This window comes from Nymphalis io, chromosome 1 (assembly GCF_905147045.1).
Source record: "Nymphalis io chromosome 1, ilAglIoxx1.1, whole genome shotgun sequence".
Classification (NCBI taxonomy): domain Eukaryota; kingdom Metazoa; phylum Arthropoda; class Insecta; order Lepidoptera; family Nymphalidae; genus Nymphalis; species Nymphalis io.
This window is the reverse complement of record NC_065888.1, coordinates 731792-758226: the sequence shown is the minus strand read 5'-3', so window position 1 is coordinate 758226 and position 26435 is coordinate 731792. Positions and strand designations below refer to the sequence as shown.

The window sequence follows — 26435 nt, the reverse complement described above, 5'->3', positions numbered from 1 at the left end:
AAGAGAAGGTTTGGAGCTTATTTTTGTACCAATCTTATGAATATTTAATTTAAAAATTATAAATGAAGGTTGACCTCTTTCAGCCATCATAGCGTGTAATTGACTCACCGTGGTAGGGCTTTGTGCAAGCTCGTCTGGGTAGGTACCACCCACTCATCAGATATTCTACCGCAAAACAGCAATACTTGATATTGTTGTGTTCCGGTTTGAAGGGTGAGTGAGCCAGTGTAATTACAGGCACAAGGGACATAAAATCTTAGTTCCCAAGGTTGGTGGCGCATTGGCTATAAGCGATGGTTGACATTTCTTACAATGCCAATGTCTAAGGGCGTTTGGTGACCACTTACCATCAGGTGGCCCATATGCTCGTCCACCTTCCTATTCTATAAAAAAAAAAACCGTAATTGTATTGATGTAGGTAAATTGAAAAAATAACATTCTTTACTACATTTCAAATTAATGTAAGCCATAAATATAAATATATATATATTATAAAATAGATACAGTATCATACAATATATTAACATATATATCATATGCCCATCTGCCTTCCTATTTTATAGAAAAAAAGCCACGAGGTCAATCACAGCTATTGTTTATAATTTTTGTTCTTATACGTTGAACTAAGTCCCTTATATAAATTCTTATATGATAAATATTCGCTGACACATAACCAAGTTAATTATTGTTTATGACCTGAAGTAGATCAGATTTAAGTAAAGTGTGAACAATATCAAAGTGAGTGTTCGTTGTGTAAATATATATACGAATGAATCAATGTAAGTGTTTGTAATGAGATAGCAGTACACTTAAGTACTATATAACCTACTGCCCTTCTTAAAATCACATGAATTTGTCAGGTGATTGTACCTCATAATCTGCTTATACCTGATAAGGAAATGACTACAATGGCCGAATAAATAGGCCCGCTAGCGAAATTAGAAGCGGAACAATACAACTTATTGACCTCGAAGAGTTTTTATTTGTAAGAGATTGTGTCTAGTAATTACTACTAACTTGCTGCACGGTGAAGCTTATCTGATCCACACCCACCTGAAACAACGATAATAATTATTAATACGTATCCTTGACCTTTACCAATTTAACTAATTGTATGAAATTATATAACTCGAACGATATCACGAAAAATATTACCATCGAGCCACGAAAGCATGTTTTCGAATTTTACTTCACAAACCTGGTTTTCTTACTAATATTTTTTATTTATACAACAGTATACCTACTTATACATAAGATATTTAGGTGAGAAATATAATGGTAAATATAAGTTTTTCATGTTACAAAAGTGTTAATTAATAATGTAATCAAAAAATTTATATTAATTTATTTAATACAGAAAATTTAAATTATTTACATTTTGATTCGTGGTAGGTTTCTCGAAGGCCGGCAAGGACAATAGACTCACGCGCACTTGTTTTGATACTGGTAAATTTTCCCACAGTCTAATACTTAACTAAGTAATATCCCAGTGGGTAACATCCTTGTAAATAAATCATTATGACAAAGAATTGTAAATCGTATATCTATTAAGGATAAGTTTGCCATTAATTTAATTTTGACTGAATATATTCTCCAAGTTCAAAGATATTCAGTGTTGCTTTTATACTTTAATGTTGCAGTTTAAAATTAATTTCGTGTAATTCTTATGTAGATAAATATTCATAATAATCATAGTGTGTCTAAAGTTACAAAATTATTTCTATTAAATACATGTATCAATCCAGATTCTACACTAAACGTGTAGTAGCACTTTGAATTTATATATTTTAATAAAAACCTTTCGAATTCTTTGCCGAGTTTGAAGCAAGTTTTGTAATAAACCAGAAAGGGCCAAAAGAGGCCGCGCCCAGTAATAACTGGAAGTTTGCAGAAATTGATCCAAGTGTCGTTTGCGCTTGCGCCGGTCTCGATATTTCGAAACTAATGACGCTAGAATAGAGCAGTGGTCTAGTTAGATCAATTAGTGTTAATAACAATATATAATATACATATTTAAGATTATATATATATTTAAGGCCCTATCGCTGAACACTATACTACATATGAGATGTGAATGTCTTTTTTCCATAAATTCAAGAAATTATTAATAATTCTAGAGCGATATCCATACAAAAATAACAGAAGGAAAAAATGTGATAGATAATAATCTAGTCATTGCATATTTGAAAAACTCATAGAAGTTACGAATAAAATAATTTAGCAACGAAGAAGAGTCAAAAATTTACCAACGAACTTACTTAACTTTTGTAAACCATGCTGATAGTATAGCTACTCCACCATGCCAAGCTTAACCAAAACAATGCAACAACGCCTGGGCCTGCGCAGTTGGACACAAAGGTGGCGGCCTTCGGACACGATCAATGATACCTCAATGTCTGCTATTTGCATCTGGTGTGCGCGCATGTCCCTCGCTGGCTATCGTAACTGCGTAAACGTTATCTTCATCGCCTGGGAACGCGCTGAATCACGCATTTCAAGTGACTGGATTTTCCTCGCACTCTGTGATATGAATTTCTCAAAGTTCCCAGGAGTATACCGATTGTAAAACTTTACGACACATTTAGTACTGTTCGTAGAATTATTTATATGTTAAACTACATACCTATATATTAGTTACACTATATTTGACCAACAGCTTTGTTGGTCTAGTAACTAGCTTATAAGTCTGCAGAACCTAGGATAGGTTCACTCCTCGAGCCAGTAGTTAGTGCGAGAATTACTAGGATTTTTTGTCGTATCGAAGGTGTACTTGTGATTGCGCTAACAATTGTGCAATATCATTATAATTTATGTAAATGTTATTTTTATACCTTAAATAAATTTTTTGAAATTATTCAAAATAAATTATTAAAAACCTCTTCGTATTTACGTTTATTGGTTACCGTACGTAAATTAAATATATAACAGAAAATATTTAATGAAACAGCTAGCAATCTAGATTAACAATAAAAACACATCAACAAATAAAGAAGGAAAAGTATTCTATATTCCAGCGAGTAAAAAGCATGAACACTCAAAGATAAATTATGGGCGGATAGACGTACAAGATAACGCGTTTTAATATACAAAAAAGCGTCCCGTATAATGACGGGTATAATGTTCTGCAGTTACGAGACAGGCGCGGGCGCAGCGAGCGGCGAATCAAAGAAATGTCACGCGCGATGCCAACGTCATTTACAGGCTATGGACATTGTACAAATACTTACAAATATTTATCATATTATCTTTTGTTGTCATCTATGAAATGAGCTTTGTTACACGCGAGCTTATGCATTCGACTTTTGTTCTTCTCGAGATGGAGTATGGTACTCAAGCTTGGTTTTATTTTAATTTGTCAAGTGGCCATTGCGTGACGCACTTTCGTGATCATTTCTTTTGTTGTTCAGTGATTTAGCTTCAGTTAATCTTATTTAACAATCTTAAAAATACAGAGATCATCTATCTGTGCATCATGTAGAAGCCACTTGACTAGGTATCCTAGTAATCTCAAATCAACATACACTTAATTAAGTTAATGGTTTTCAGGAAAAAGTTAAAACAGCAGTCACCGGCGGAGCAGCTCGCTTCATACTAAATCAGAACAGTCAGTTTTGTTAAAATGACAAGATCTAAGATCAAAATTTGTAGATTTAACATATAAATCTAATGTTATTGGACCAGTCCTAGAAACACGTTCATAAAACAGTGTTGATGGAAATCTTTTTCTCCGTAACAGAATTATTCTGGTAGACATATCGAGGGTAAGTTTTCCAGTGACCTTTTCAAAGTTCTTTAGTCTTTACGTTAATTCTTGCAATAAAGATAAACAAATGATTTTATATTTTATTTAAAAATACTTCAACATTACTAGTATGTAATTTATTATTATTATAAATAAATTTTATGATTAAGTTTATTAATTTCTAGCAAAATTGTCAAAAGTGAAGCACTAAATGGACGAATAATTTTTTAGAAGGAAAATATCATGAGGATAACGTGTAGCTACTATCCAACTACCATTGGAGAAACATGATGGAATGCGCTCCAAAACCTTCTCCTCGAGAGTAAAGGAGGCCCGAGCCCAGCAGCCTGTGAGCTTATTAGTTTGTAAATGTTCACTCTCACACATGCAGTGCCTACCTCTAAACAATTTCGTATGTGCTGCGAACTCCCCATGTTATTAACATGGACCAACAAAATCTTTTCTCCGACTCCGAGTTTATGCTGCTGTCCATATGCACTACGCACGAATAAAAAATGGTCTATTTACATTCGTACCATGCATACGAACACAGACGACCGTCGATGTATTAGCGGTCTTTAAGTGTGAGTTGAGAATATTTAAGAGAAACGAATCAATATACAAGTCCATATCAACACACGGAGAACATCATAAATGTTTACGGCTATTAGTCGCAAAACATCACAGATCAACTCAAGAAAACCTACTAATGTTAGATAAATTGCAGATTTGTATTTTACTGTCGATAGACGTATTCAGAGGACTGAGAAAAAATAATTATAGGCTGATGCAGTTTCTTGGGGTATTTTATAACGACGGTACAGCAAGAAATACTAATGCGTCACTTGAATACCAAAACTATACATATAATAAAATCGTGGTAAGGTCTTGTATGTAAATGGAATTAAATATATATACAGAATGTTCTCTTTTTATTTATAGATAATAAGGAATCATTTAGTTACTTACTTACTACGTTACTTTGAATGAAGATCGTTTTTATATGTATAGGATTATCAGCAATTAATGCAAAACAGTGGCTATGAGAAAAGAATATGCAATAGGGACGTAATGGCAGGCACAGTACATTGTAAAGGCAAGGAAAATGTATTTGATTGGAAGCGATTGAACATACATATACCAGCGGGCTTACAAATGCATTCGATTCGAGTCGAAGCTATATTATCGTCTTACTTCCGGCAATCTTTAATGACGAGACATATTACTTGTTTATGTCATTTATATACATTTTAGTGTTTCATACAAATTACTATTTCGATAAGTTGTTTTTATAATCGACTTCAAAAAAGGAGAGGGTTTCAATTCGGATGTTATTTTTTTTGTTTTCAGTCAGTCATTTACAAACCGATTTGGATTTTTTTTTTGTTTGATAGGGTATATAATTCCTCTTTGGTATTTTATATTTGAAGAAAAAATATCAACCCTAACGGTGCAAAAATATGAGCTCGAATTTTATTTGAAGTCGATTTTGTTTTTAAATAAATAATAAGTATAATTATTTACAATGTTTTACTAAAACAAAAAAATATTTATTTTAACTCAATATTTACATTAAATATCAAATTGATAAATTAAAAAATAATTAAAATGAAACAAAATACAAGCAAAAACGATGTAAAATATAATTAATTAGCGTAACATGTAACGTAATTACATAAGAGCAAAAAATATAATTATTTTCACTTATAAAGAACACTCGGTAAATGTTAATTATGTTGCGAAATTGTAAGATCATCGAAGTATTTTAATTACGCAATTTTAAGAGTTGTGCCGGAGTCACATTAAAGGTAAGGCCACGCTTGGGGGATTGAATTGAAGTAATCTTGAATTGAAGTAATCTTATTGAAAGCATATTTTTGTATATATATATAGAATATAGGGATATTTTAAACAGAGTCCATAGTTTGGATATCGGTAAAATACAATTTAAAAAAACTACATTGAAGAGTCGTTTTAATTAAAATATTGAATATCGACTTGTTATCAGACAAACTTGATAACAGACACAGAAAGACATGCCAACCTTATGTTTAAGCTTTTGACATTGGACAAAAAGCATTAGGAGTTTATATATTGCCGAAGCGCTGTCAGCCGTGCGACTTATATAGTAATATATAATGTTCAAGTCATAACTGTATTATTACGCCGAAGGTAAAAGCTAGGATTACATATATCAACGCATAACACGAAATTTTATAAACTGGTAATATTTTTTCAATAAGCAGTAATAAATCATGCGCAGATACGATGACATAACCCAGATTCAGACGACACCGGTTTCTTGAATAATGTAAGAAAGTAGCCCCGAAATGCGTTACGCGATAACTTTCTCTGCAGGTGTGACACGCCTTTATGCGTCATTGCCGTCAGGGTGGCGTGACATTTGATTATGAATGAGATGATCATTAATTAAAGCCACAAGGGACTTAACATTTTAGAGCCCATTGTTAACGGCTTACTGACGGTGTAAGAGACCACCCCTTCAAAACGTAATTCTTGTATTATTATGTAGTGTTAATGGGCGAAAGTGCCTTCTTCTACTTCTCTTAAGGTAAGGTAAGGTGTGCCTTTATGTTCAGCTGCTGTCTGTCTGCTTCGTAAAATAAATTTAATATAGATTTTTCACCAAGACATTATAAATATAAGCGGTTTTCTATATACTTTGTCAGGGGAATAGAAAAGGACATACGCTACCTAAGGGCGACGCTGTGGGCGGAAACTATTATTTCATATAGCCTGTAAATGTCCCACAGCTGGGTCAAAGCCTCCCGTCCTTTTTTTGAGGAGAAGGTTTTAAGCACATTTCACCACACTAATCCATTGCGGGCTAAATATACATGTGGCATTTTCATCTGACACATGCAACCTGCATGCACCTCATCCATGTGTCAATTATGACATAAATTAAGCACATGAAAATTCGGGCTTATGCCTCAGTTTGAACCCGCAATCTTCAGTTAAGATTTCCTAGCCATCTCGGCTCTATAATAAACTATGTTTATAATAAAATATATCGCAAGTAAATGTAATGTAAGTAAGCATTTTTAAATCTCAGAGCACACCTTGTTCAGTTAATTTGGTCAAGGCGATCGGCATCGCCATGTGTGATGAGACATTTATATTAATATCTATATTTTTATTGCGTTACAACATATGATATTTCAATTAACAGTTTATTAACCTAATGAACATTTTTAATAATTAGCATCTCTCTTTTAAAAAATATATTTCGTAATCTAAATTATTTGGTTAGACTGTGTCGGATTACATAGACAACAGAATTTGAGGCGATAATTTGTTCGTGTGATCACGTACATCTGACGTCATTGCAAAATAACTATTGTTTTTAAAAAAATGTAAATGGTAGTCAGTCTTGATAATCTATTAAACTTTTATAATTGAATTTTAATGTAATTAAATAGCTTAGAAGCTTAGAATCATTGACAATGTTGATATTATCAATCCTTACTAAAGTTATAAACGCGAAAGTGAGTTCGTTTGTCTGTTACGGTTTATCGTCATATCATATCGTTATCTTAATAACTCAACCGATTATCATGAATTTTTGCATACACGTTGTCACCGATACAGAAAAAAGATACCTAACACCGTTTCCGTATCACATTTCGTAACACGGCGAATTCGCGAGCGTAAACCAGTCCTGCCGATTCTTCTGTTTCGAGAAGAAACGGAAATTGAATCTACATTCCGAACCGGTGTCATTATAGACTCTTGTACATAATATAATATTGTAAATTTTAAAAAATAAAGTACAACAACTAAAATCAACAGTAATTCGGGCTATTTCAAATTTTGATTTGTAATCAATGTTCGGTACGCTACCGATAGCTTCCCACAGCGTAATTAGGCGTTGTGCGTCAGCGCAGATCACAGCCGCGGCGCGCGCGTAGCCTTTTGATGTGCGCGTGGGAAATGAGAACTAGGCGAGTTAAGGGAACGCACTTAAGATTCAAGGCTTAATATAAATAAGTTAGATCAAATCATTGTTAGTATATATGTATACATTAAGTATTTTTAAAGATTATTATTTTCTTAATTATCTATTTTAGATGTACATATGATGTCACGTGCCTTTACTGTTAGGTTACTGTCAGTGACATTGCATTACTGATGGTAGGGCTTTGTGCAAGCCCGTCTGGGTAGGTACCACCCACTCATCATCAGATATTCTACCGCAAAACAGCAATACTTGATATTGTTGTGTTCCGGTTTGAAGGGTGAGTGAGCCAGTGTAATTACAGGCACAAGGGACATAAAATCTTAGTTCCCAAGGTTGGTGGCGCATTGGCTATAAGCGATGGTTGACATTTCTTACAATGCCAATGTCTAAGGGCGTTTGGTGACTACTTACCATCAGGTGGCCCACATGCTCGTCCACCTTCCTATTCTATAAAAAAAAAAAAATTCTTTATTTGGTATTTGGTCAAATATTAATACCACACATAAGAATTGTATAATTTTAGGCATTGTGTAATATAAGCATTTAAGTTTTTGCTTTGTTGAACATTAAGTTTCAAAATAAATGTATCTATGAAGATTTATCTAATATTTAATTAAAAGTAATAGCTTCGAAGATAGTTAATTTATACATTTGTAAGCTATTTGTAATATTGTGTAAAAAAAAGTGTAATGACAGTTAAATACGAAAATTAATTATTAAAAATAAGTTTAACAAAACTTTTGTTAAAGTTATTTTTACTTTATTAATATTCACTTTCTGAAATGCTGGTCAAACTTAAGTTTAATTTGAATGTCATTGGTCGAACACAGCTGATGACGTAATAGACGACTAATGAGCATTCATTATATAGTTAGATAAGTAAATCTGAATTTGTTCATAACTTCAGAAACTGGCGGTTACTTATTAAATTAACCGGGAACATATACAATTTGTACTAATACCAATAACTACTTAACTAGTAGTTGGTTTCCCTCAGTGGGCTAGAAATAATTATTCAAGTAACAGGATTAAATTAAATATAAAACTAGCACCGGTTCGGAATGTAGATTCTACAAAAAGAACCGGCAAGTAATTCGGTATTTGTTTTTATCCATTAGAAGGTCCAACTATCCTGTTATAACAACCAGGATGCCCATATATTTCCAAATAAACATTTTATATTATGAATGAAAACGCTTCGCCTTAACGTTGTTAGCTGTGACTTGGGCACTCAGTAGAGCAATTTCGGCGCGTCCAAATAGTTGTAATCACGGACTCCATGGCCGCTGTCACTGCAGTAATAACGAACGATTGTGTTCGGAAGTAATATTCATAGCACTGATGTACCGTTCGTTGAAATGAATTATATCTGCATATAAGAAGATATTTTTAATATCTCATTAGAAATACGTTTTAAAGACATTAAAATTAAGTCGCATGCGGTCAAAAAAACCGCTCTGTGGTTTGCGGAATTGCCCTGTGGTTTCCGGTAGAGTAGAAAAAAGCCGCCCCATCACCAACAGTGGGTATCGTAACGTCTAAAAAAACGAACTTTACGTATTCAGCAAAAGTTAAAATATCGCTCCTTACATCGTACATATTACTTACCAACCTTGGGAACTAAGATGTGACGTCCCTTGTGCTTATAATTACACTGGATAACTTACCCTTCAAACTGGAACACAACAATACTAAGTAATGCTGCTTGAAGGTTATAAATTTATTACAACAAATATTATTATACTCTTAAATAAAGCCAAAATAGGAAAATACAAATTATTCAAATTTATATTATATTAATAGAAATTAAAGTAAAGTTAATTTAATTAAATTACTTTTATAAATTTATGCTTATTTTTTAATTAAGTGTAATTAAATAAATACATTTCAAACCGGAGCGGAGCGAAGTTTTAATTAAATATAATCGTGTAAAATGAGAATCAAACGTAATCAGCTTACTTGAATAAAGTATGTTTTGATTTTTTATTGTTTTTATATTTAATGCATTTTCTCAGTATTTATTTAAAGAAGGACGAGACGCTATACTTTTAACGTACTTACATACATTTACCATATTGAATAAATAAATAAGTTTCAAATATATTGACTTTAGTAATATCGCATGCCCTTCAAATATTTTCACACTAGTCTATGGCCGGTGCGATGTTGCATTAAAGAGCTGATTGCAACCAATGTTTGAAGCGTGCGATCGCCCTGCTCCTCGCTGATAAGCGAATATCAGACAACTATTGGAATTTATATGTAACAGTCCAGTACATGACAATATCAAGACAGAAACGTCTATCCGTCAGTTATAGCCTATGTTAGATCAGTTTATTATGTCGTTTCTAAGGTTTGATGTATATCTCTACGAACCAGTGGTTGAATTTGTCAATCATATATAGTGCGTCTATATTGAATAAGGATTCTAGTTTTATTTTCTATTTCTTTAAAAGCTAATTAAACATGTGTATATTAATATGCTTATATTATAAAAATATGTTTTAAATGATGAATTAAAAAATGTTAAGTTTTAAATAATGAAAAAAAATATCAAAAGAAAATAGTTTATCTAGATTATTGTAAGTAGAATAGCAATATGGTATCGACATTGTATACAATTAAGTGAATTAAATGTAAAGCTACCATCGGGGAAGACCCGTAAGGGGTCAGTAGTTTTATACGGCTTACACATAAAATTAATTATTCGAAAAATCCTGAATGTTCGGTAAAGCGATGTCTTAAGACAGTCGCGGTTATAATGTGAATAGGTTCTTAGCACGGTGTGTTCGGGTCCTAAAAGTGCATCCACGGCGTGGGCCGGACACCGAGTTTGACGTATTAATAGTGGTAAAGTAAAACATAAAATAAAGACGTTTTGTTCATTTTTTAGATAACCGATTAGCCTAAGCGAAATTTAAATGTGTTCGATATAAAACCAACATGCTCTATAAAGTAAAAATAGACGTGTCTTCGTCGTGCTTAGTTTTTTATAAAGCAGCTTGTTTCCGAGCGCGGCTTCGCCTGCATAACGAAGTGAAAGCGTAACACATAGAAAAACGAATAAACTCACTTTCCCATTTATACTATTATTAAGGATCAATTCAAAAAAGGACATCTCTATGTTATTGATGTTAAAAAAATCAGATTTATGTGATATTTACTTAAAACAACAATTCTAGTGTCTCGAAAATAATATATCTTGAAATAGCTCGTATTATCAATTATTGAATGGTTATATGTAATTAAACCATACGAATAATAAAAATATATAATCAATTATGAAATACTATTGCATAAATTAAATATATTTTCAATTTTTATAATAGTACTTCTATCTCCAATTAGCAAAACTATGTTGTTGGCTCATTTGGGTTGTAAGAAGGTTTATAATAGTTATTACCACTAAAAGATAGCCCATTTACTCCTCTGAATTTTAAAATAAATTAAAAAGCAATGTGCGTGTTCTTGTCATTAAAACGGTTAAATATTTCGATATTAAATTTCGAATTTAAGCGATGTCATTATCGCTCTGTTTACATACGGACAGACAGAGTTATTATACGCTCGTAATCGTAGAGGTTCGTGTGAATTCATTACGTATTGCCATTGTGAAAATGTTGAACAATTTGCTGACAAAAGGTGAACTTTTTTTTCTCTCAAGCGCCGACATGATTAAGGAAGAAAATCTGACTTCGAAGTTAATAAATTATCCATAATTTGCCTTATAATTACAATAAGATATACATAAAACGAAAAGTCGAGAGGGCCTAGTGGTTCCAACGCGTGAATCTTAACCGATGATCGTGGGTTCAAACCCGGGCAAGCACCACTGAATTTTCATGTGCTTAATTTGTGTTTAAAATTTATTTCGAGCTTGACGGTGAAGGAAAACATCGTGAGGAAACCTGCATGTGTCTAATTTCATTGAAATCCTGCTACATGTGTATTCTACCAACCCGCATTAGAGCAGCGTGGTGGAATAAGCTCCAAAACTTCTCCTCAAAAGGGAGAGGAGGCCTTAGCCAAGCAGTGGGACATTAAAAGGCTGTTACTGTCATGTTACATACATAAAAAGATATAATTTATATGTAATACAAGCATGTCGAGATGGCTCAGTGGATAGGATACACGAATTTTAACCGAAGCTAGATTCAAATCCGGGCAATGACTCTCAGATTTTTTATGTGCTAAAATTACGTATATAAATCATGTTGGATAGGATAAATGTCGTTAGAAAACCTGCCTGTGTTGGATGAAATTATGTCACATGTTTATCCAATTATCCATTAACCCTTAATTAAGCAGCATGATGATATACATTTTTATTTATTTCCTTAACGATAGAACAGACCTTGTTTTAAATACTACTAACTTCGATTCATTCGATCGACAAACAACTTTCCCATTTATAGTATTAATGTCAATATTATTAATATTTTATTTACGTTATACGAGAAATATTAAGTTAATTAAAATCGACCAGCAATTTCAGATACAAAAGACTTGAAAACGATTACTCATCTTTGGATCGTCATTTCATCCTAGATTAAAACAAAACTAACACAATCAAAATTGAATTAAGCCGTATTACGTGGCAATAAGGTAGATTATTCTAAATCTACTTAATAATCGTGACTAAGCGAGAACGGCTTATAAAAATTACAGAGGGGTTGGTCCGTACTTACCAATTAAGTGCACACGATCAATGTAAGTACTTAGACATACCTACAATTAAAAGACAGTCGTGACAAATGAAGACGTAATTGTCTCAAGTTAATAAATGACCTTATAATATTAATATAAATGATGATCGTTGTTTTTTTTTAACAATATAAAATGTAACTTAGTAAATTTTATATTTTTATATTAAAAATTAATAATCACTGCGCATGCGCCGTACGGGAACTCTATAACCTACACTTTTTACCTCGGATAACCAAGAAGGTTGTCAAAACAATATCTACATTTACGACAACGGAGCTGGAGGGATGTAACCAACTTAACCATATAACTTTTTAAACATAATTAGATAGATACTTTTGAACTAAAAGTTAAAAAATGTTTGTGGCTGAAATTTTTGCCAAATTTTATGTCTGTTTTAAAATCAATGGGAGAATCAATGGGCAGGAACAATAAACGGCTTAGCCACACACACTCATGTCCAGGGGTGATGTCGGGCTATCGAGTGTGGTCCAGGAACAATAGCAGTAATCTAACATCTAGGCTATTGTCTACTTGGACGTGGGGTCCGCACCACGCTCCACGCTCGACACGAAGTTTGAAGAAATTATAGAATATATAACTAAATCAAGCGTTAAGAATATCATCGGTTCGTCGACGTCGCTCTGATTGGCCTTGGATAGTGGTGGAGCCTTGGTCACTCATTATTACATTAGGAATATATTTATTTATTTAGGATTGGTTATTTACATCTACAGTACATACAAAAGCACTTGTGAATTTAAAACAAGAAACATCTATCTGAGATACGTACCAATTACTGATAAGCCCAACACTGACTGGGTAACTTACTGTCTAGTTGCTTGACAAAAGTTAGCCGTTATAGCTACTAATTTCTAAACTAAAAAAAACTCATAAATATATTCTAAAAAAAATACAAATGAATGATTAAAATAGAACACCGTATATTGAGAAATTATACTAAAGTATATAAAGATATGTATATACATATATATACGTATCACATTTTATTAATTATATTTGTAGGTATGGGATTAAACTGTGCGTTTGTATATTTTTTCTTTTGCACTCTTACGAACTTTTTCTGCACTTTCTAATGATGGCTGGTAGAGAACGCGTTTAGCATTAAGCCTGTTAATATATATATATAAATATATTGTGTTGTACAATAAAGTGTAATTAAGAAAATTAAATAAACCGGACATATTAATAATAATACGATTGACTATAAAACTAAATATATAAATAGATATTAGCATCTGATTATTGCCTACATCTATTTACTAATAACATACCTTCCAGAATCACAAAAGAGTCATATTAATTGGATGTGTATCTAAATAAGATGTTAATCCTGCTGTTTGGAGATAATATTATACATAGACTAAAATAAATACGCAATAATCGGAAGTTCATTTCAACGGGGAAATGCTGCTAGAGTCATTGCCACCGTGGCTCTCGGTCATTATGATATATACATAATTATTTAAGTCTAATAAATGAATTGATTTATGAAAATAAAATTATAAATTCATTAAAATATTTTTAAATGTAAAATAAGTAAAATGTAATATGTAAGAGACACGTTAAACTCCTTTATAATTATTTTTTAATTTTAATTTATTTTGTCGTAATTAGTTAACTAAGGTTTGCGGAAATACTTATACAAGTATAATATAAACATACATAACTTCCAAGTAATCCAAGTACCAAACTTAACGACGATCATTACAGCAGAGGATTATTAACATTCAATCATTAGAAGAAAAGTTACAAACTATCTTTCAAACGGTATTTAATTTTTCTTTACATACGCACAGGTAACATAATCAAAGAGATTTTAACCCAAGCGAAATTTGAACAACATAATTATCTAGAAAATGCCACATAACAAACGCCCACAATACAATCGCAGCAGAGATCATTATTGTATGAACGTAATTTGTAGTGTATACTATCTTTGCCCGCGGCGTCACTCGCTCATTGTTCGTTCTCGCTGCTCTCACAATAAGACTTCTATTGTTAATATTTTCGCCACTTCTAATGGTGCATTCAAGTTGCTTTGTATTATGCAACCATTTCCCGAACTATATATACATAATAAATCGTGATGTGTATCTGTTTTACAATGTTGTTATGAGGTGTAACTCTAGGGCATTATCTAAAGATATATTATAAGCGATGTGTTATTTTCGGGCTTGTAAAGGGTGCGGAAATTGCGGCTATTCTGTTTGAACCTATTCGAACATCGACAAATATTTCACTTATTATTATGGATTTTATCAAAATTTTTAAATTTTTTGCATACACATATTCGTGCTTATTAAAAAACTAAATTTAAAAACTTATTTTAGCATCGTCGAACTTAAGTTTTGAAGTAAGCAAAATAGGTGTATCTTACAAGCACGTAAGTGCAAGCTACTTCCGGTTCGGAATATATATTCTATCTAGAACTGACACGAAATTCAGTAGAACATACTTTTCATCAATCATATATGTGATAATCAGGTCATATACTTTTTTTTTTTTTATAGAATAGGAAGGTGGACGAGCATATGGGCCACCTGATGGTAAGTGGTCACCAAACGCCCTTAGACATTGGCATTCTAAGAAATGTCAACCATCGCTTATAGCCAATGCGCCACCAACCTTGGGAACTAAGATTTTATGTCCCTTGTGCCTGTAATTACACTGGCTCGCTCACCCTTCAAACCGGAACACAACAATATTAAGTATTGCTGTTTTGCGGTAGAATATCTGATGAGTGGGTGGTACCTACCCAGACGAGCTTGCACAAAGCCCTACCACCAGTACTATATATACCATACTTAAACTCATCAAGTCATATACTTAATTATTACATATGTATGCTCGCAATAGATTATTACAGAGGTCACCCAAAGACAATGTATAAAAAAAACACATAATAAATTAACATTGGCTTTGTAACAATTAATACATTATGTAAATTTGAGCCAAGATGGTCTGGTCGATAGAATGCGTGATTCTTAACCGATGATTGTAAGTTCGAACCCGGGCAAGCACTACTGAATTTTCATGTGCTTAATTTGTGATTATAATTCATCTTGTGCTATACGGTGAAGGAAAACATCGTGAGGAAACCAGCATGTGTCTAATTTCACTAAAATTCTGCCACACGTGTATTCCTCCAAACCGCATTAGAGCGGCGCGGTGGAATAAGCTCCAAACCTTCTCCTCAAAAAAGGAGAAGAGGCCTTAGCCCAGCAGTGGGACATTCACAGGCTGATACTATGTAAAAAAAAGTATAGATTGCAATTCCATGCACATTCATATTATAAATACATTAGTATATAAATATGCAATGACGTAAAAATATGTTATTGAAATATGATTCCTATGATCATTCATATTGACATACATCGTGCACCATCCACATAAAAAATCCAAAAAACAACTATAACACGCCCGAGATGCTCTACTCGACAATTTATAACGGTAAAGTTAAAGTAATCCTCTTATTTTATGGTCCCTGCCATAGAATATATTTTGAGTGTTATATAAAATTGTACAGAATCGATACATTGCGAAAATAATAACGCCAATCAAAAATTTCGCCTTCGAGGGTAATGGCTAGTTTGAGATGTTATGGGCGCTGGTATTGCGGTAACTACTACCATTCACAATTTTACACCACACCATATAAATATAATCGTAAAATTTACGGCTTTGTAAATATTCGAATAAGTTGAAATTGTGTGAATCCGTATACACATTTGCATATTTTTTTTTAATTTCAAATTGTTCTTTATTTTTTTTTATTTATGTTACGAAAGTAACTGAACGAACAAATAGTGAGGGGTCACTTATGTCCACATACTAATGTCGGTGACAATTATATGATTAAAAATTGTATTTTTACTGTCTTCAATGATAAATTCTTAAATAATGAATACTATTAATTGTATCTAAAAAGCCATACAAAATAGGAACAATCTATTAAAAATCTAGTAAGGCTTATAGACGAAGTATGTATATACATACATACATATATATATATATATATATATATATATATATATATATATATATATATATATGTAACGCTTTATGCGGGAAAAATCGCATGAAGCAAATAGTTTATATCAAAAACCTGAAGAGTTTGTACGGTTGAACGCGCTAATTATAAGAACAACTAATCAGATTTGAAAAATCTTTTGCTTATGAAATCTGAAGCAGAAGTTTATATATCCTACAGCCTTCCTTATTAAACGATATTGAGGAAGGTTTTATAAGCTCACCTTTCAAACTCTAAGAAGAGCAGTAACCATAAACGTCAACCAATATATGAACATATATGTAACACTTTATAAAACAGGCAAATTATAGATTAAATTAGTATTTATATAATAGCCCGGTAATTGATAATAATTGGTTTTGTCTGTGATGAGACTGAGTCGTATAAAATTATAAAATAACAATATTTAAAATAATATTCTTTAACGTTCTTGGTTAGAACATTATAAAAAAACACATGTATCATTTAAAAATAGAATAAGAAAGTTCTACACTTTAATTCTGCAAGTAACAGGGAAACTAGATCCGTTAACATAATATACGAGTACATATAAGTAACTCATATATGATTTGGAATATCCATAGAATTGCAATTTTCTCTCGAGGCTATACAATTATTTGCATAAATCATTTTAACTAGACTTTCCTAGGTCTTCCTAAGTAGTAGGGTTGCCAAGCATTTTGAATTCCTCGGATTTTAATTTTTAATGGTTTTTTTTCATAACTAGGCAGCCTAAAAAATGGCCCCTGTTAAGTTGTCATCACTGCCAATAGACAATGTCAGTGCAAGAAATTTTAATTATCCATTGAAACGTTAATACGCACGACCTTGGAATTAAGATGATATGTCCGTTGTGTCTGTAATTACACTGGCTCGCTCTTCAAACCGGAACACAATTATACGACGGGCCGTTGGCGTGGTAGACGGGCCGTTGGCGTGGTAGACGGGCCGTTGGCGTGGTTGTTCGATACTTGCCTTTCACGCTGAAGGTTGTGGGTTCGATTCCCACCCAGAACAGAATTTGTGTGCATAAACATATCTGTTTGTCCTGAGTCTGGGTGTCATTATCTATATAAGTATGTATTTACAAAAGAAAAGTAGTATATGTAGTATATCAGTTGTCTGGTTTCCATCGTAGAAGCTCTGCTTAGTTGGGATCAGATGGCCGTGTGTGAATAATGTCCCAAAATATTATTATTATTATTAATCATACTAAGTATTGCTGTTTGGCGATATAATATATGATGACACAGACGGGCTTGCACAAAGCGTTACTTCAAGTAAAGAAATTTAAGAAATATGGCTCGGCTGACGCCTTACAAACACCTTTGACGTTAAAATTCAACTTGAACATGAGAACCCTGAAGACTATGTACATAGCTGCAAGTTTATTTACATTAATGCTTCCATTCGAATCGCATCGATTAAATCGCTACGTATAATATTCAATGAATGCTAATATGTTTAAAAAAATACTTTCTAGTAAAATGATAATGATCACACAATGAACAGATATTGCATACATTATAAAACTCTTTACGGATAGAGATGGGAGAGATGGGAGTGTGGAACGCGACCAGATGCGTCCGCCGGGACAGGTGCGCCCGCGATCAATTAACAAGGATCGATGTTGGAGATTACGGCGCGCGTGCGCAGACCTCAACGGTTTAAAAGACTTAAGGTATAGGCGGCGCGATTATTATATAATAATTACTAAAACCATTTCGTAAAAATTTAGAAATATTAAATTAACTAAACCTCATTAAAATAAACATTATTGACTTTTTTGTTTTAAAAAAATGAATACTGATGAGATAGTGAAGAGTCTCGAAAAATTATGATCAACTAATAACCGGAGTACGTACAATATATTATTTATCTAAAAAATATATAAAATAATTGTTCGGTTCATATTTTGTTCGGATTATAATATGTGTTCACACGTCGTTAATCCGGATGAATAAAAGTTACATCACTTTGTCCAATTGTTGACAGTACTAACGAGTAAATGTTTCTGGCATATTACCATCAACATTGAATACGAGTAAAAAAATAGTAAATTATAAATAAATATAAGAAACAGTATACAAATGTCCCACTGCTCGGATAAGACCTTCTCTGGTTGAAAATGTTTGGAGCTTATTAAGTAGGTAATTTCAGGAGCGCTTTTTTAGTTAATATTTGGATTACTGGACTGTAATATAAGAATTTTTCCGCTATCTCGCATCCCACATACCCGTAACATTATTAATATTCACGAGTACAAGTAAGTGAGAGGTAGAGATCTACAGATAAACCCTGGTTTCGCGGTAAGCTAACATTAAAAAATAAATCAAACCTTAGTGCCATCGACTTCAAACGCGAGTCTATTATCTGTTTAATGATCTAGGATAAGTATTTTACTTGAAGTGTATCTCTCGCCTGACAGTCGCTTATATGTTGCTCGAATATTGGATTTCTCTATTTGGAATGCTTTTAACTATACCTTTTACTAGTGTTCGTGTAGTTGTTAATAAATTATAATAAACTAGATTACGCGCGCGGCGTCGCTTGTTTGTGACGGGAGGTGTTACTCTATGGACTTTTCTGCATCCGTGCCAACGTTTTTGCAAAATTTCATGATTATCGATTGGATAATTAAGACGTAACAATCGTACAAACTTAGTACAAAGTTATACTACGAGATATTTTTGTAACATTTTAAACTGGACACTGGTGATGGCTTCATCAACCGCATAAATCTATGCAGGAGTCGTTTTAGACCAGTTTGCACTCAAGACACGATCCTTTACTGCCATAGACCGATAGCGCGGGGTTTCTAACCCTAGGCCGCTACTAAGATATTCTTGACTGAAAAAAAACAATAAATAAGATTGTTTCCTGCCGAGAATTGTATCTAGGATCTTATGATCTGTACCTATTGAGGCAAGGACACCGAAAAGAAACTAGCCAGCTCAGGTTGCTGTGTAGGGTAAACGCATTACCGATATATTATAAATCAAAGCACTATAGGACTCGTGAAGCTTTAATTCCACTGGCTTACAGGTCAAAACGTAGTTATATGCGCACCAATTTATCTTTATTACAAATCTTAAGAGTTTGAATGATTGATCGTACTTATATCAAATGTAAATAAACTAATCCGTCTGAACCTTACAGAATCTGACTTGAAAAACTCACTTTAACAAACAGCGTAACATAACCTAGGCTCTATGAAGCAGACGAACCGCGGATCCACACTAGTATTATACTATAAACAAGTTTAAATTCCAATCAATCCTAAAGTCTCCTACATAAGCATACTTTATACTTTTATGTTTAGTTACCCGTGCTAAGGAACTATGTGTGTAACTATTCTTGGGTACGGATGGAGTAGGTAACTTATATTTATAAAACTGTTTTAAACAATATCTAAACTAAAATTTAAACACAATTTTCTTTCCTTCTCAACCTCAAATAAAAGAAAGAGATAGCAAATACTCTATAGTATATAAAACGTTGTCATAAGTGGTGGTGTGCAAAACAGCATCAGTGGAGATGACCCATTGGCTTATTACTCGTGAATCTTAACCGAGATTCTGCCGATTTGCACCGATTGCTGCGAACTTGCTTAATTTGTGTTTATAATTTACCTCATGCTTCGTAAAAGAAAAACATCGTGAACAAACCTGCATGTGTCGAATAAAATCTGCCTCGTATGTATTAATTAACTCGCATTTACTCCAATGTTGAAATATGAGGACGTGTAAAGTACTTTACAAAGAATCGGTACCATTGCGAATTTCATTGCGATTTATATGCTTATGACGTAAATAATTTTCGATAAACTTTTAGTATAAATTTGATGATAAATAAAGGTACATATGCTCTTTTTAATAACAGGTGGTTGTAATTACGTTTTTTGAAACGCCTTTACCATTAAAATGAATGTGAGTGAAAGTCATAACTCAAGTGTAAGGTAAATTTTCATTTCGACATTTTCAATGTATGGGCGTGTCTTCACTCACAATGTACGATAATTTTAAATGTCAGTGGAATGTAATTATGGAGCAATATATAAAAAAAAAATTTAAATTCATTTTTTCTTTAAATACGATTTGTATTAAAAATTTACGTACAGGCAAGAATTTTAATTATAAATCCGATTTACATTAAACTTAACATAATTTAATAATTAAAATATGATTTTAATTGAGTGAGTACTGATTTTATACAATTATTCAACAGGAATCGTATATAATTACGATGCACTAGCTTCCGCACATGGCTATATCCGCGTGTGAGGGGAGAGCATATGTGTTAAGTCAGGGTATAAGCTGTCTCTATTTCAAATTTCATCTAAATTCGTTGCGTTGTTTTTGCGTGAAAGAGTAACAAAGATCCATCCATCTTGTTTTGAAAGCCATTCCGGAATAGACAATAAAGATTAGGTTACATAGACACTAAAGTCCTTTAGTTATTTATGTCCATAAATAACTAAGAACTACTATTGCAATTGTAGATATTACTGAACTTTATAATAACTATAACACTATACCTAATAATAACGACAATAGAATGTTTGTAGAAGCTTGATCGCAGCGCCGTTACAACAACTTTATAGGATCATTCTGTGTTCCAGGATTCATTTCACTTAGTCGCAAGTGTGTCCGACCATTTAAGCTTGAAATAGAATAATACAAGTATTGTTTTCTTCAATTTTTATCTTGGTTTTAATTGGTGCGTTATGAAACATAATTCCCACAGATATTACGTATTTTGTTCTACGCAATACGCATATAACAATGTTACAATACTTTTTCCCATTACCTGGAATACGCTAAGCACGGTAATCGTAATTTATACTTAATTGTGATTCAATTAAGAGCTATAATTCTTTAAATATATTATTAATAGTTTAGAATGTATGGTGTAGTGTTACTCTCACGAGTATGAGCAATATTAGATGCAAAAACTTTATACCATATAATCTTGACGTAAGTCTAAGATTGACAAGAATTGATATTTTTTTCTGAAATATAAATAATGATATTGAATGATATTAGTTGAAATTTATATAATAATATTATTGAAAAAACAAAAAATTACGGTTTACTTTGACAAATTTGGTATTTTATGTTTTGTATTGATAATTATAACTTTAGTAAAATATAATATTACAGTTTGATCGTGTTAAATTATTCCAGCAGAACAAGTGACGAATAGATGTAATAAATTATTTAATTAGTAAAACAACGCTATCTCATTCCTTTTTAATTTCAAATCAATGATGATTGAAAGCGAAGATCTAAACAATCCTTCGTAATATTGTGTTCCAGTTTGAATTGTGAGTGAGCCAGTGTAACTACAAGCACAACGGTTTAAGATCTTAGTTCCCAAAGTTGGTAGCGTATAGGCGATGAAAAGATGGTTAATATTTATTTAAGTGCCAATGTCAATGCGCGCTGGTGATCATAGACATATAGCCCATTTGCCAGTCTGCATACCTATTGTAATAAAATATATATTTTTTAATTAATATTTTTAAATATATTTCTGATGAAAACAACTGTTACAATGGAATATACAATCTTGTCTTTAAATTTTTTTCTTCTAGTTACCCTTTAGATCATTACTAATAATAATCGGCATTTCTTACGCAGAACAATTTTCCAAAATTGTACATAGGTGGCTATGCGTATGTAATTATGTTCGCGTTGTGCCAGATGCTTATTGTAATGGGTAACACGTACGTATCGAGATACTGTATTTACGATCTATTCATGCTGTATGTCAGTCAGAGATAGTTGTACGTTATTTACACTTGTGCTTTGAATACAAGCTAGTCCGTCGGTCGTGTCAGATTGTCGTCCTATCAGATTATGAGAATGAATCGAGAGCTTATTGGTAGGGCTTTGTGCAAGCTCGTCTGGGTAGGTACCACCCAATCATCATATTCTACCGCAAAACTGCAGTACTTGGTATTGTTGTGTTCCGGTTTGAAGGGCGAGTGAGCCAGTGTAATTACAGGCACAAGGGTTATAACATCTTAGTTCCCAAGATTGGTGGCGCATTAGCGATGTAAGCGATGGTTACATTTCTTACAATGTCAATGTCTATTTGGTGACCACTTACCAGCAAGTAGCCTATTTGCTCGTCCGACTACCTTTTCTATACAAAAAGGAGTACATCTGTGTTTGGACACACACTTGTGCACTAAAATAGGTTGAGTAATCTCTCTTGAGATTGCCCACTGAGGCCGAAAAAAGGAAAATGTAGTGAGGCGCCTCACCCTGCATTGGACTACATTATCACTGTCTGGCATTTTACGATAGTGTTCTGCAGTGGATTTCAAGTATGTTCTTACAGAATCTAGATCTATAGTATCATTTTTTAATAAAAGTGAATTCCCTCATTGTTATTTCATTGAAAATTACCTTAGATAAATAGTTGAAGAGGCCTCGTAACTGATATTTGTAAAAAATAATATTACCTGTGAACAAGTAAAAGTAATTGTTATTTATTTACGCTATGTTTACTATATAACATTTAAAAAAAACATACAAAAGAATATAATAAATTAAAATCTTTATCTAAGAATATACTATATTTGCTAAGCCAAAAAAATACTAGATTAAAAAAAAAGTTAATTTATAAAATTAATAAATGATGAAAATAAACAATTATATATGATATATATATATATATATATTTATATATATATATTGAATGATTGGTCATTTCTACATGCAACCGATGATAAATTATAAAAGTCCACTTCGTTTTTTGTGTTTTTCGGGTTTACACATATGCGGGTAAATACCCTCTTTTTGGCACGTTAGTCGGATAAGAAGGTCGCGGTATTTCCTGACGTAACAGCAGTCATTACCGGTCGGAGTCAGTTTGTCTGCGGACTTTCATTGCACTTGTTTTACGAGTATATCATTATATAAGATTAAGTTTAAAATTAGGACAGCGAGACGGTCATTATCGTCTGCTTGTAATGTATTTAATGCGTGCATAAATAAATAAAAATATGCGTGTAATTGTAAAGTATATTAGTTTAAATAGTCAGTGAGCCAGTGTAATTAGAGTAGAGAAGTATGATGATCCAACCGATCATGAGAAGCAAACATGACATACGTAGATATTATTATCAAATTTGGTAGGACACATGCGTTTAAATGTATATATTTTTTAAATACTTGAAACGGATGAAGGTTTTGTGTACGATCAGTATGTATTTTTAAAAATATTTGTAGTCAAAGGCGATATCTTAATAAAAAGCTAAAGATTTTGCTGAGCACACGTGTAGTTAGAATTTGTTTATTAACCGAAGATTGTGCTTAATTTGTGTTTATGAACTATATCGCGCCCGGTAGCGAAGAAAAACATATTATGGAGACCAGTCGGTGTTGTAGGAAAATTTGCCACATAAGTGTATCTGTGATACAAACGCTGCAATCCTTCTCCTTAATTAATTTTATTATTAATTTTGTAACCAAACCACGCGAGCAAAGTCAACATTTTATAGAAATGAGAATAATATTATAATTATATTTTTCTGTCTGCAGTTGGAGTAAAAGTGCAAAAACTTTCATGAAAAATATTACACCCTGTTTTAGTGACAGGAGTTCTGGTTTATTTTTCGCCCAAAGGATCGGAATTGCGATTCAAAGTGGAAATGCTGCTAGCATTCTTGCCACCATTCCACGTGGTCACGATTTAACAGTAGCTATTTTTATTTGTATATATTTAAGGCTTTAATGTAAATAGCTCTGTAATAAAATATAGTAAATTATATTTATCCAAAAATGATATAGCATTTTGTTTAATTGTTAAAAAAATGTACATAATTTGATAAACGACTTCAAAAATTAAAACAATTGGAACTTTCATCAATATTGGAAAGCAAATATTGAATGAAACCTAATTAGCGGGCATACCATCGTGATGCGCCTGCGCACTGAAAGTGAAACCGCACGTAATAGATCGGCCAGTGACCCGCGTGATAATAAATGTAGAAAACTGAGGTCACTGCTAATACGATCATATATATTAAAGAATTGATTTGACATAAAAGCTAAAATATGAAAAATATGTCGGTTACTAATATTTATATTAGTTTAACTTTTCGGAAATAATTTTTTCTATATAATAAAATGCAAAATATATTTCATTTAATTTATTTACAGTACAGTACAGTAACAGCCTGTTAATGTCCCACTGCTGGGCTAAGGCCTCCTCTCCCTTTTTGAGGAGAAGGTTTTAGAGCTTATTCCACCACGCTGCTCCAATGCGGGTTGGTAGAATACACATGTGACATAATTTCAATGAAATTAGACACATGCAGGTTTCCTCACGATGTTTTTCTTCACCGTCAAGCACGAGATGAATTTTAATCACAAATTAAGCACATGAAAATTCAGTGGTGCTTACCCGGGTTTGAACCCACGATCATCGGTTAAGATTCACGCGTTCTAACCACTAGGCCATCTCGGCTTTTTTTCATTTAATTTATTTATTTATTATTAATCACAAATTTCAGATTTCCAAAAAAGTTTACATATATTTAAAAGAAATTAACCTACTCTAAATGTCTCAAATACCGTTTAAATAATCTTTTTGAATATGTTTTCATCTTTTATAACAATACTATCGTTTCTAGCTTACATCGCTTTTGTAAAATCTTGTAAAATTTATGAGTTTCTGGAGGAATAGATGTGCAATTAACAATAATTAATGTTGTTGAATCTTATGAATGCATAAGAATTATCTTAGTAGTAAAGTATTAACTTTATCCATATTTATTATTTATACTTTGTCACTATAGACATACTTTGTAAATCCAGCATTAATATCTTTTCGATGAATTGTCTTAATTGTAGGTATTTTGCACTTATTTTTGTTTTGTTGCAGCTCCGGTTTCTTATATATTTACGCATGCTGTGGTCATTTCTGATAACTATGTATGTCGCGTGTATCACAAGCCAGCTTTTCCGATTGGTTGCCAACACAATACGAATTGCGGCCAAAGCCTTAGTCAATATATATATCACGGATAAAATAAATATGTATATATATATAATATCACACGATACGATACAAAAATAATTGGGAATTAAAAATCTTTCTTCACACGTATATCTTTCAATCTTAATTGACTTCTAAAGATTCAATCAAGGTCATGTCAGAACTTTCAAAGAGCTCTAGATCTTCGTGAGACCGTTCATTGATTTGTTTATTATTCTTTCTCTCCATCTAACATACTATTATCGTCTCTACTTCCTTCTGTTAAGTGCTAAAATCTAGTCAACGTTTTTGTTATTTATTTATCGTAAAATAAACTTCACAGTAATTATTAGTGTTGAAAAATATTTTATTGTTAAAGAAATTCAATTCATAGTTTTCTATATTACGTTTTGTTCAATGCAGAGGATTTTTTTTTATTTAAAATACAATCTTAACTGTTTGTAGTAAAAATATTTTACAAGAGATTTTAGTTAAATATATTATTTATATCTTTTTCTTCTAAAAATCACAGAAATAGTCTCTTTCTGTAGCTACGTTGTTATAATAAACTATATATATAGGTATATTTTACTAGCAAAACCCAGCAAACGTTATCCTGAAAATCGATGCTGCAACGCCATCTAGTAGCGAGTTATTGCAAAGTGAATACTAGAAAAACCTCAACAAAAATACATAATTATATTTAATAGTAATTGGTCAGACGGTGTCGACGTATATCAATCTCAAACAGATATATTAGCATCCATTTACATAAACATTATATGTTTATATATAAACTATTAACTGTGAAAGCTACAATTTTATCAGCTTAGTAGTTGCACGAATCGTTAAAATAAGCCCTTATTACATTTTGTGGTATGAATAATAAGCGAATATCAATTACAGTTAAATGCAAATCACATGATATTCGTCGAATCGGTAACAATTGCTTTGAATCG

At 32.4% G+C, this 26435-nt stretch overlaps 1 protein-coding gene across 2 annotated transcripts in view; it reads right to left on the bottom strand.

Annotated features, from left to right (window-relative positions):
* LOC126771060 (uncharacterized) overlaps window positions 1-26435 on the bottom strand; it is a 125869-nt gene that overhangs the window by 60150 nt on the left and 39284 nt on the right. For both annotated transcript variants that reach the window (XM_050490757.1, XM_050490749.1), the window contains exon 3: window positions 22902-22957. The gene's annotated coding sequence lies outside the window, so the exon portion shown is untranslated. The remainder of the gene's footprint in view (window positions 1-22901; window positions 22958-26435) is intronic.